This window comes from Bactrocera dorsalis, chromosome 2, assembly GCF_023373825.1.
Source record: "Bactrocera dorsalis isolate Fly_Bdor chromosome 2, ASM2337382v1, whole genome shotgun sequence".
NCBI lineage: Eukaryota > Metazoa > Arthropoda > Insecta > Diptera > Tephritidae > Bactrocera > Bactrocera dorsalis.
The window spans coordinates 50,371,951-50,385,961 of record NC_064304.1 but is presented as its reverse complement, the minus strand read 5'-3'; the positions used below and the strand labels follow the sequence as shown (position 1 = coordinate 50,385,961).

Here is a 14,011-nt window from a genome sequence, read left to right as displayed (position 1 = left end):
GAGGAAATTATAAAGCTGAAAATAAAGGCACCTAAATGTCTCTGTCTTTTAAAAAGGAATAGGTACGAGCTGCTGTCTTCTTGCGGTTTACTGCAGGATGGTTAAGTCACACGAGGACTTGGCGAACGCTAATAAACTACTCGATTTGCAGTGTCCTTCTATCCCGAAGAAATTTGTGTTCATGTGGTAAAATCTCAATTGTGTTAAAATATCAACAATTCTTAAAAGAATACAACATTAAATCACTTCACCTTTATGAAATCAAAGCTAAAGCATTAGAAGCTAAATGAAGATACCTCATTAACTTGGAGTCCCTAGACAACCTTGGTGACAGTATTTTGTATTGTCATGGAAGTTTGCGAATGAAAGATCAACTAGTAAAAAATGTTTGTACGTGAATATTAACAGTCGCATTTTAAACTTTATCAAAGAAAACGTTTCAACTTAGAATTAAAGACTTTGACTGCTACATTCACACAAAAAGAAAAGCGATCCACTTTTGGAATATTTCTGGAAAACAGAGCTTAAGTTGAAAACAAGTTAGGAAGGTTAAGTTGGGGTGAAATAGAGCACAATGATACTTTGTATCTTATTACTCAATATTATAGATTTAAACTCACTTAGTTTCACCAGCAAAATATACTGACGTCCCAGATATGTATAATAAAAACCTAATTATAACTGAAGAAAGCGTGCTTGTAGTCTGTTTCGACAGTCGCGATCATTTATAATTTCATATAAATGGTTCTATATAAAAAAAAAATAATATTATCTGTAGCAATATGTGACAAAAATATAGTGATGCTTGATATTTAATACATTTAATTATCATCACACACTGCTAGAATATTCAGTATAAATGTTTGATGATATATAAATATATTATACATAGAATATATACCCACTAGACCGGGTCGATATGTGGGGAGGCAAAAAAATCGCTCATTGCTCTATGAAAATCATATTCTAGGGATCAAAATAAGAAACTTTGCCGAAGGAACCATACCTCTGAAACGAATTCTGATGTCCCCCAATTTGGGTCGAACTTTTGGGTAGGGGCAAATTTTGAAATAGAATTGAAATTACCGTTTCATTCTTATTACCTCTGAAAGTGAGGAGAACTAAAGCAATAACCACTATGGTATTTCAAAAAAAAATAATAAGTGAAGTGACCATTCCAAATCAAAAAGTTTACAATGAATCCACCATCTTCTACACCGCAAGATGTAGCAACTACATCAACAACTATCGAAAACCCAATGAGTCATATACCCAAGCATGATGTTACTGTTTTTGGTGTGTCTACTGATTTGACTGATCTTAATTTACCAACCCATCTGGATATCTTGAGATATTAGATTTCCATAAGCGAACGTGCTAAAACAGAACAAAAAAGTTTTCCCATAAATTATTCAGTATTCAAGTACAAGATAAGTTGATTGGAATTTGGGAAAAACTTGGTATGGAAATAATGCTGAAAAAAAGTGTATGTAATAATCAAAGAGTTCATGCACGATCAACATAATCAAAGAAGACTAACAATGAATGCATTTATGATGGCAACTGAAGAGAAAGGAGCAACGTCTATGTCATCAATGCCAACATACCAAGATCCTGATGATTCAACATACGCACCGACACCGGTTCAAGAAGATATGGATAGAAGCACAAGTTCACAATACACAGAGAGATACGGTTGTTTTAACTTTGCCTTGGTATGTGACAGATTTGTTGTGCCTGACAGAGTAGCATCAGCATTGGGAACCGCTCTTTTGCAAGATTTTAAAATTAAAGATAAGCATGGGAAACCTCTCATCATGGATAAATCGAAAGTTCGCAGAGACAAAGAGAAATGCAGACAAGAAGTGCTTCGCAAAAGGTTAGATGATACCAATTTGTTAGCGTTTTCATTCGATGGCAGAAAAGATGATACTTTAACGATAGATAAAATTGATGAGAAGTATCATACTAGGATGGTAAAAGAACCTCATCTTGTTATTTTGAGAGAACCCCATTCTGAATTGATTGGTTACGTAAGACTGGAACATGAAACCGCTGAATACAAAACAACCAAATGAAATGGTTTTTTCAACGATAAAAATATATCACTGGATATATTAATTCCGTTTCGGCATTTGTTTGAAGCTTTGGATAAATCAACCAGCACTGGACCAAGATGGGCAACCGCAAAACTGAGCCGTCAAATCGAAACTTGTGAAACTCTTCCGGTAAGTTATTGCTGTCACTCATTTATTATAATTGTCAACCATTTTTAATTATTTTATTATTATATATTTTTAGGTGGTGGAGGGCTTCCAGAAAATTGAGTTGCAAAATATGCCCCTGCTCCAGAAAAAAAAGAATTTTTCACCGATTCGATACGATATGGCCCATGCAATTTCCAGCGGCGTGGTTCCGGTGGATCTGGCTAACATCAAACCAAGGAAAATTGTACATTCTCGGTGGCTCACCAAGGCCGCTAGATTATTGCGATTATATGTGACAACGGAAAATCCAGATGCAAATTTCAGAATTCTGGTTGAATTTATAATTAAATGTTATGTGCCAATGTACTTCAATATCAAGTATTACAGCTCTGTCGTGTACGGCAGTGCATTACTTTCAAGTTCATTGGTTGGTCACGATTTCTAGAACCTCGTTTATGCAAAATTGTCAATCAAGTAATTAAAGATAATTCATATTATGCGCATTCGGAAAATATCTTGTTATCAATGTTGTTTGATGATAGGAAAGAAATGCGCGACTGTGCCATCAAGAAATTTCTACGCTATCGAACCGATGTTGACGAGCCAATGGAACTTAGAGTTTATAAAAAACCAGATATAAACTTTAATTGCACAAGTTATACGGAAATGATCAATTTGAATGATATAAATATCGTATGTGAACCACCATTCACGCGAAGCATTCCGTACGATACATTGAAAGAATATTTAAATCGAGATGATCCACCGTTTAATGATCCAAAAATTCCATCACACATACAAGGAACGAAACGACATGTTCAATTGATAGCTACCGTTTCCAAACGGGTTATACGGGAAAATGTAGAGGCTGTTATGGCGACGACATTAGAGAGCCGTGCGAAATTGCCCAGACTTGAAAGTAAAAAAGACTTCAAACAATAATTTTTTTTAGTTTCTTACTCACTTAAATTAATTTTTTCATTTACATATGTCCTGACTAAATAAATTTCTTAAGAGAAAAAATAGATATTATTATATATAAATAAATAAATAAATAAAAATAAAGAAAAAACATAGCCATTTAGCTGATTTTTTCATTTAAAGGCCAAAAATGGTGATTTTTTGAAATGATTTATGGGGAGCCCCCAGGGGAGTTCCAGTGGGTGTGATACTGGCAAGGGTGAATCGGCCGTTCAAAGTTAGTGGGGGTCGGTCATACATTTGGACTCGATTGGAGCACTCTAAATGGGTCAAAGTGGGATTTTTCAAAATTTGCCCCTACCCAAAAGTTCGACCCAAATTGAGGGACATCAAAATTCGTTTTAGAGGTATGGTTCCTTCGGCAAAGTTTCTTATTTTGATCCCTAGAATACGATTTTCACAGAGCAATGAGCGATTTTTAAATCGACCCGCCCTAATACATACATATGCTATATGTATATGTACAATACGTCTATATGGCATCAACGTAAATGAACTTTTATTTGCGCAGTCTACAAACAGAAATTTTGTTTTTCACAAACACCTTAACTGTAATATTAAATGGTTTTTCCCTTCAATTTTCTACGGCAAAATCATGTAAATAATACTCACTTTTTCGTAATTCACAATAAATCAATTTACTAAACCATTTTATATTAGGTTTTACACGAATTTCCGCGAAAAAATTAATACTGGAAATATTCCGGCTTTCATATTGCCAGAGCGGCTTATCTGCGTTAGACAACTGACGAGTGTTTTGAATAGATTATTTTTGAGAAACCTGCGTTTTAATCATTTCGTTATTAACAAGAAAATATTTTTTATTTTGTTAGTACTTCGAGCTTTGAATTTTAAATTTGTTCTGTTATTTTGCTATAGATCCCTTAACGCATATTGTAGCAAAGTCAAATGCAACTAATATGCCCTACTGTAAATTAAAGTAAAATAAAAACAGTAAATAAAGCAACTATGGGCAAGTTCGGGTGCAACATTTTATACTCTTATAACTTGCAAGAATCAAAGCCTGCGAAATACTGTAAGGTGTAGAACCAAATAAGGGAGTAAAGTCAACCGGATATTCAAAAATCCTGATATTAGTTATACGAGTATAGGGGCTAGGCCAAGTTTTCACTGAAAACTCTGAGGGCTACCGTTCAGACGTGTATCTTAAGAACGCTCCGTTAAAATAATTAAAAATTATTGAAAATGATTGAATTATAAGTGAAAAACAATAAGTAAACTCATAAGTACAACTTATTTACTTCTGCACAATATTGTACAATTGTTGCACAACAATAGTGATCTACCGACGTCTGTTTAACATTTAAACATTTGTGTAAGTGCGAATACATTAATACTCAACATGCCACCCAAAAAGCAAGTTGATGCTAGCGCATGCGGTAGCTGCTCAGAACCAGTACGAAAAAATACAAAAGGTCTAAGATGTGCATTATGTCAGAAATGGTACCACGTTGAAAGTCTGAAACTGGGTAATGCAGAATTTAATGTCATTGCTACTAAAATCAAAAAACATGACATACAGTGGAGGTGCACCGTATGCAGTGAATTTGAGGCTAGTGTTAGAGACATCTACATTGCATCTGATGAGGAGCCTGATGTTAGTGGAGATGACAATATTGATAAATTAGAAACAATTCTCAAGAAGCAATTCGAACAATTTTCCCAAACATTCAATAACAAATTTGATAATTTTAAACAAACCATCGGGGAGAGTATCGCTGAACTCAAGAAAGAAGTATACAAGCTTTCTAAGCAGAACGTTGCCATTGAAAAAAAATATTCTAACTTGAGTGACAGGATCTCCTCCGTAGAAAACAAGCTCAACTCCTACAGGAATGTATCATCTCCGGAAGACATCATAAGGGAGATGAACGATCGAAAAAGGAGAGAGAGTAATGTCATTGCCCTTGGCATCACTGAAGCTACTAATGCTGCTAGTAATGACAGACTGGAAGCCGACAAAACTTCGCTGCTCATTGAGACTCGTTCAGCGACCGATGCTAGGGAGATTTTCAGGCTTAACCAACGCGATGGAATGACAGTTACCTTCAAATCTGATCAGACTCCAGCACAGCAGTCTTCTCAGTGAGCTACGATCCGAACTCGATACTCTCGCCAAAAATGGTGACACGAGCAAAACCATAAAATACATTCGAGGAGTACCGCAGCTAGTGAACAAGAATTTTCGTTCGATCAGTAAGAAAAAGAAACCTGAAAATCCTTCAGATTTATTACCAAAACACCAGAGGCCTTCGGACAAAGCTGTCTAAGTTTATGACAGTATCTGCGGCTAGTGGTCATGATCAACTCTGTATCACTGAGTCGTGGTTAAACTCGTGAATTAATGGTGGCGAGGTAACTGATAGCACTTATAAAATTTTTAGAAGAGATGGAGATTCAATATGCACTGGTCTAGATCGTGGTGGTGGCGTCTTCATCGCCGTCAAACGTCACATCCATGCCGATTTAATTACCACAGATGACAGAGATTTGGAATTGGTATTCGTAAAAATCATAGGTACTGTACTTAATATAATTGTTGGATGTGTATACATGCCGCCTCTTACAACACTAGAAACTTATCGTAAACTACTTACAACTCTCAACTATATCAATGTCAAATACAATAACGCAAAGCTAATAATCGTTGGTGACTTCAACTTGTCAAGCAGCACCCCCAGAGCCGATTGCGAAAAATTTGTATACGATGGACTTGCTTTACTGGAATGCTTCCAAATACGTGGATAAAATCTTACCTCTCGTTCTTGAGGACAAATATCATCCTGCCTTCGTCATAAATCTAAAATTTCAACTGAACTTAGAGCATTTTAATCCAGCCACTTACTCATTCAAGAAAGCTGATTACGTCAGCCTCAACGCTTTCTTTCACCGAGTCAATTGGACGGTACTGTACGCACTGGACACCATTGAAAGTAAAGTCAATTGGTTATACAATACCCTTGAAGTAGGAATATCACAATATGTACCGGTTCACAAAAAATCTATCAGTGCCTATCCCTGCTAGTTCTCCTATGAACTCATAAACAAGATTAAGCTCAAAAAATCAGCACACACTCAATACAAGAAAAGGGAAAACCAACACAATTACAACCGTTTTAGTACTCTAAGGAGGGACTGCAAAAGACTCAGTGCGGAATGTTACAGTAGTTACGTAAACAAAGTTGAGAACATGGTCCAGTCTGACACCAACGCATTTTGGAAATTTACAAAAGATAAAAAACAAAATAATATTGATATACCATCCTCAATGTCCTGGATGGACCAAATAGCTGACATCGGCCCGGATATTAGCAATCTTTTCGCCTCATATTTCAAGACTACATTCACCACACATACTCACGGCAATCAGCTCGTTGATGCTAACTCAACTGGATCGTCAACCAACGTTCACAGCTTAGAGGTCCTATACAATGATGTTCTGCAGCAGCTACTGAAATTAAATCCAAACAAAGGTGGGTGCCGGACCAGATGGAATACCAAACGTTTTTTTAAAAAACTGCGCCATCGAGCTTTGTGAGCCCCTCACTCATATCTTTAACTACTCTCTTAAATCAGGTTGCTTCCCTCGTGCCTGGAAACTGTCTTATGTGAGTCCAATACACAAAAGCGGCCTAAGGTCTGAAGTAGCTAACTACAGGCCCATCTGCATCCAATCAGCATTAGCCAAGCTCTTTGAAAAGTTGGTTCTGCCTCAACTATCACTAACCTTCAAGGAGATCACCACTATAAAACAACATAGATTTGTGGGTGGCAGATCAACTGTGTCAAATCTCTATCAGTATGTCAACTATATACTCAACGCACTAAATGAAGGACAAAAGGTACATTCAATCTACACCGATTTTAGTAAAGCTTTTGACCGTGTTGACCATATGATACTCGTCTCAAAACTAAATAAATATGGCGTCAATGGCACCGCACTGGATTGGCTTATCTCATATTTAACTGACAGGTTCCTACAAGACAGGGTTGATGGACATCTGTCTAGAGAATATGAGGTCACATCTGGAGTTCCTCAGGGATCGCATTTAGGACCACTACTCTTTAATATTTTTATCAATGACATTGTACACAACATACAGTCTGAATGTCTGCTATATGCCGATGATTTGAAAATCTTCAGAATTGTTTCTAACGATTCCGACGTCACACAACTACAACAAGATATCGACTGCCTAACAACCTGGTGCCTTAAAAATAATCTCGATCTCAATGCGAAAAAGTGCGCTGTCGTATCCTTCTCACGCTCTCATAACAACATCGTCCCCAACTACAAACTCAACAACGAGTATCTACAGGAATTAACCGAAATCAAGGATCTAGGAATTACTATAGACAACAAACTTACATTTGCAAAACATATTGACAAAATAACTGTGCAATCTTTTAAAGTGCTTGGACTCATCAATAGAACAGGAAGGGATTTCAACAACCCGAATTCTCTGGTCACACTCTACCGTTCACTTGTACTGCCTATATTAGAGTATGGCTGTGTTATCTGGTCTCCATATACTGATACACAAATCAACCGAGTTGAGAGAATTCAAAACAAATTCTGCAAGACATTGTCGTTCCATCAATCGTTAAGGATGCAGGGACTCTCCACTGAGGACATCCGCTCCCGTTTCAGACTCAATAGCTTAACCTCGCGTCGGATGGTCGCTGATGCGGCATTTTTCTACAAAATTGTCAACGGTCTGATTGACTCCTCAGAAGCACTCAGCAGTTTTGAGCTTGCTCCTGCTAGCCTCTCGCTCAGGCATAACAGACTGTTAAGAACAACCAAGACTCAACGAAACTACGTATACTACGGACCAAATAATAGGATTGCTAATCTCGTAAACTCATTACACGCAGACATTGATTTTTATGGAGGGACATATCAAGCTTTCATCTCGCAAACCAAAAATTTACTGTTTATCTACCACTAACTCTTTACTTACATTCAACCGATTGTGTATATATATCACTTTTCACATTCATATCTCTATATCATTTTGTATATTTTTACTAACTATTCGATGTATAAAGCCGATTGGCGTATGGTTTATTAAATAAATAAATAAATTTATCTATTTTAGGCACAAAGATACACTGTTATTTTCATTGAGATAATTCACATATTGGCCGATATACATATGCGGTATAAAGTAACCCGGAAGTTCGAAAATCTTTATATTAAGTATATTGGGGCTAAGGGAAGTATTAATTCGATTCAACCCATGTTCGACATACAGACACACCATTCTAAGGGAAGGAGTATCTCTAGTCTTCAGTTATATATATTACACATTTACCGACATTTTCTATCAAAAGTCAACTATAGGTACCTGGGTCTAAATATTCGATATCTAGAGTCTTGAACAGTTTGATTGGATCTGGAAAATTTTCGGTCAAAAAATGTTACGTACTATACTTAGTCCAAATCGGTTAGTCGGGTCCCGAGATATGGCATTTCAAAAACATTCAAAATTACATTTTTATATCCTTATTTAGTAGTTCGTTATGGCACTTTGTATGTTTTAGGTTAATAGCGATTTGTGGCCCAATTATGCCCATCTACGAACTCGAAATATATTTTGTACTAAGGAACCTGCACACTAAGTTTCATAATTTTTACTCAAGTTACAGCTTGAGCTACACGGGCGGACAAAGAGACAGACAGACACCCGGATTTCAACTATTCTCGTCAATCTGATCATTTATATATACATATGTATATATGGTTATATATCTATCTCGATTAGTTTTAGGTGATATGCACAACCGTTATGTGAGCAAAACTATAATACTCTGTAGCAACTGGTTGCAAGAGTATAAAAATTGTTCAGCTTCTTTTAGACTGAGCAATGGTTCTTTCAACAAGGAAGAGAATAGCTGTGCCCCCATTTAAAGATGTGATTAACAGTCAGAGAGTTTACTGGCATCGTTGGAATATTGAAAGGATCAGGTACCATCTTTTTGAAAGATCATTCGGTCCTAAGAAAAATGAAAGCACTATACCAGAATGTCATGAAACGCATTATTACTGGCGATGAGCCTTGCAACTACAGATATGCTTTCAACTTTAAAACAAATCAATCGGCCGAATATCGTAGCAAAGGTGAGCCGAAACCGAAATAACCACGTCGTTATTTTGACGGGTTTCTTCGCTTAGAAAGGTTTGCTGCACTTCAAATTCCTTCCGATCGGCGAAACTGTCAACAAGGTATACTATTATTCGTCATTTGTAAAAAGAGGCCGGCACCACAACAACACACTGTCGCATACTGTATTGATTCGCGAATTTTCGCCAATATCTTGCCACAACAGCCGTATTCGCCTGATTTAGCAACGTGTGAGTTCTGGCTATTCCGAAAATTTACTTTAACAACTGTATCGAGGATTGAAAACCGTTGGCAAATCATCATCGTTGGTATCAGACTATATTTTATCCAACATACTTTCACTTAACTTTCCTGAAATATGTATGTTACGTATTGATCGCAACGTTTAGTCAACCGAAATTGCTTTTTACAAAAAATATTGTTCCGATAGTAAAACTGTTGCGTTAGTTATGTACTGTTAAGTGAAAAGATCTTATTAACTGGATTGTAAGATTTGAGTTATTATGGAGGATCCCTCCGCTTCGCTCACTTTCCAAAACATTTTAAGCCGCATATGTAATTACAGAATTGGATCATCATTTACGGCTTAGTTATAGCTTTTTATCGGTAATACGCCAATTTCATCAATCTGCAATACCAGCCTCCTCAGAATGTAAAAAACCACAATCCTCATCAATATATGTACTTAATTTTTACTCAGGACATTGATTGCATGGTAGACAGTGATGCGGAATTCTACTCGTCTTATCATAAATATAAGGATAAAATGCAGGTATAAATAACTCCATCTATATCTATCTCCATTAATTCACATATGTATTACAAACAACCGTTAATTAAGCAAAAGTATATGCGTATTTGGTTTCAGCATGTCGCGAGAGACATTTGGCAAATGTGAATTTTGCCTTTGTTTTAATTAGTTCACGTTTTCGAGATGCACACATACAGCATTTTTCCAAATTCGAATTATGAGCATAATACACAGTCCAGTCTTCTAAACCAAAAGTATTCTAATGTTTCGAGATGAAACTGAAATTTTCAAACACAGGCCCCTAAGTAAACCACATAGGTAATACTAAGTGTAAGTGTATAATCCTCAGCAAGGCTTTTACAAAGCTAGAATAAATTACTTTAAAGTGGAGTATTTTTACTTTCTACATTACTCTACTTCCATAAACCAAATCTCAAACTCATTTGCGACTATCTTCGTTAAAAGCTGTCAAAAACACTTTCGAACACAGCCACTACCACTGAACCTATGTGTAGCAGCATTTTTCAACACGTTCCCTCTTATTCTTCTCCCTATCTCTTTAGTCAGCTTTAGTTTGAATCAGACAGCCGACATATACATTGGTGACGTTTTAATGTTCTTAATAGTCATGACAGCATAAATCATTTAACCCCACCACGCACTTCAAATCATCCACTCGACATTTCAACTACACATATTTACGCCAACGAAGTGATTTTTCCCTTCATAGCTACATTCTGCACGCATGAGTCGCTAATAGTCGAACCCACGCTTTCAGGTTTCATACGTTCCGGGGAGTGTATGAGCAGTAATGCTGCAAGTAACAATCCACGTGTATATTTAACTGCGCTGCATATCAACCCGTTCTCCCGCGGTCTGCCGGGCTTCAGACTCAGCCCCATTCATGCAACCGGTTCATTGTTCTGTATTGTCGGTTATTCATGTTTTCTGTCAAATGAATGTAGCATTTTCTTTTCTCGCCGGCAATATTCTCTTTTTTCTTTCTCCTTTTCAAATTTGTTCTTATTCTTTATAAGAAAACTAAGCAGTCCGTTTTATAACTGCGCGTCGAGTGTGAATTTGTGTGTATGTGCTGTCTTTGTGCATCTTTGACTTTTTATCGCATTTTTTGTGTCATACCGCAATATCAAAACCTCAACATTGATTTTGACAAGTTTCCCTGCACTGGTTCTCTCCTCACCACTCACCCCTCCGCTGGCCTTTACTTTTTATATATGATTCTAAGCGCACATGCTCAGCACATTCACGTTGCAAATCTCGGTTCCTACAACTACATAGCAGCAGTTCTTTTATGGCAAAAAACTCCTTAGCTTTTAGAGTTTATTTGTGTTGCAATGCGGCGAACAACGTAGCGATGACTGTATGGTTTCCATCTATCCTTTGGAGAGGATCGCTTAAGATTTCAAACTTTTGTGTGAATCACGCACGCAGAAGAAGGACTTTTCCGTGTTCTGCTTTTATCTACGGGTATGTATGTTTGAATGTAGAGTCGATTTTTTATTTCTTTGTCAACTTTTTTATTTAAAAATTTTTGCACTGAAATTTCAGCGCTTGTAGAATATACATATGTTTGAATATATGGATTTTTTTCTTAAAGTCTTTGTCGCTTAAAATAATTGTGGTTTGTTTGGTATACCGTTGTTCCACCATATTATTACAATTTAATTTCAGACTAAATATGTTTCAATCTATTTTAAAAATTTACAGAAATATTATATACGTGAAGATTTACAATTGGAAATCCCTTTAAATCACACAGTCTATATTTCCGTGCCGTAAATTCCGGAAAATCTACGAGTCCTATTGAAAGAAGTTATATGGCAATAGCTTTCGTGTATACATAGCTTTATGTGAAAATTTTAAATAAACAGGAACGGGAAGAATTATGTACATATATAGCGATATTCTAAACCAGCTCAAAATAAATCTAAATAAATAAAACTACATTCTCCCAAGGTTGAATTTATATAGTTAATTTCAGGAGAAAATAGCCTCAGACGTGAACGGTATCTCTTCTATAGAGGAGGAGGATAATATTTCAATCTACTCCGAATGGTCCAAAATAAACTGAGCAGTAAAGACGGATATATACTCCGTGGATCTTGATAGGTATATATATCTCTCTATGTATCTACCAAAGTCAGCTAGCATCTTCCAAACGGAAGTGCTAAATATAGAAAATGCCTGTGCAGTTCTACTGAATATCTTCGGGAAGATACAGAAGGTTAACATATACACAGACAGCCAGCGGCATTCCTAGCCTTGTCGTCGCCAAAGATTATATATAACATAGTCAACAAATATAGATACGTGACTGCAAGGAACATTCACGAGGGAGCTCAAAACACAAATTTGAACAAATAGCTCAGAGCAGAGCCAAATTTACGTCGTCATCTTCAAAGTAATCCCCCTTATCCACAATACACTTATGCTCACGTTTCTCCAATCCTCGAAATAGATGTTTAAGTTAATTTTTCGGATTCGGCTCATCTTTGCCACGATATTCGGCTGATTTATCACCTGCTTCTAGGTCATCCTGGTAGTCGGAAAGAATTGTGTCGAAAAACTTTAGTGATTTTGGAAACAATCGTGTTATCACTTTTCTTACGCCCAAATAATATTTCCGAAAGGTTTTCACCGCTCCTTCCGATATTCCAACGATGCCAATAAGATATCTTCTGACTGTTAGCCGTCGATCCGTAAGCACCAATTAATTTATTTTATTGACGTGTTAATTATCAGTTGCAGTGTCACTGACAGTCATACCAGCCCCGAAAACAAACGAATGCGTTTTCGCCCGAAATTTAAATTAATTTAATCTTACTATATTTTGCCCGCAGTAGTATAACCAAATATAAGATAGCGAAGACGATGTGGTTACAATATGACAAGAGAAAAATTAGGACTTATTAAATATGTAGGTCAAGGAAAAGTATTTAAACATATGTAGCTACCATAAGGGGGAATTGGCCATTTGGATAAAATGCGATGAAAATGGAATGCCGTATAAATACACTTGCCGCAGCAACACAAACCCGACATACAAACTATTTATTCTTTGAGTTCATCAGATACCAACTCTTGAATATCTATCCACAAAGTATATAACGGAAACAAGTAGTACCGAAAATGTATTCAATTGATCCTCTAACTACTCCAACGGCCCATTTCTATACATATTTATTTTCGTTATTCTACCAAACTTTATGCCAAATATGTATGTCGGTTTAAGTTGTTCAAGTTGTATGATACTGTAAAGAAATTTAGCGCGCATTTATTCTTAAAAATAATGTGAATTAATAAATTTGAATGAAAATGGTCTAGATCTTGGTGCTCTAATATCCATTATATAGAATTTGTTTTGGTTTATATCTCATATACCCCATACCCCATAGAAAACGCAACAAAATGTAGTAAATGTGGCACTAGGTGAATCTACCACCCACAATATGCAAACGTGTGTAAGAGTACATAAATTAATAATATACCAAATTTGATTGAATACTTTAAGGGGTTTCTTCTAATAATTAATGTCTGAAAGTATTCCCCCGTCGTTGATCCTTGCAAATTGAGAGAGTATAAAGTGTTCGGTTACAACCGATCTTAGTTCTTCCTTAAATGTTTCAATTTTCCAAAAACTCCTCAGACAATATATCAGTCAGTTACAAAAGGAAAGTTAAACTAGTGGTTTAAACAAAACTTTGTAGTAGGGTTTGATTCCAGATACATATATGTCTACTTTTATAAATTTCAGTTTAAGGAATTTTTAAGTTGAATTTAAATAATTTTAAAGATAAATTTAATTTTAATTGCCGCAAACTTCTATCTTTAGATGCAACAGATACCCATATGTGTATATTAGGCTGGGCCAAAAATACGTGTAGATTTTCTTTAGATACCGT

At 36.2% G+C, this 14,011-nt stretch overlaps 1 protein-coding gene across 6 annotated transcripts in view; it reads right to left on the bottom strand.

Moving 5' to 3' along the window:
- Positions 1 to 14,011, bottom strand: part of LOC115065727 (Down syndrome cell adhesion molecule-like protein Dscam2) — a 138,452-nt gene that overhangs the window by 91,590 nt on the left and 32,851 nt on the right. The window lies entirely within an intron of this gene.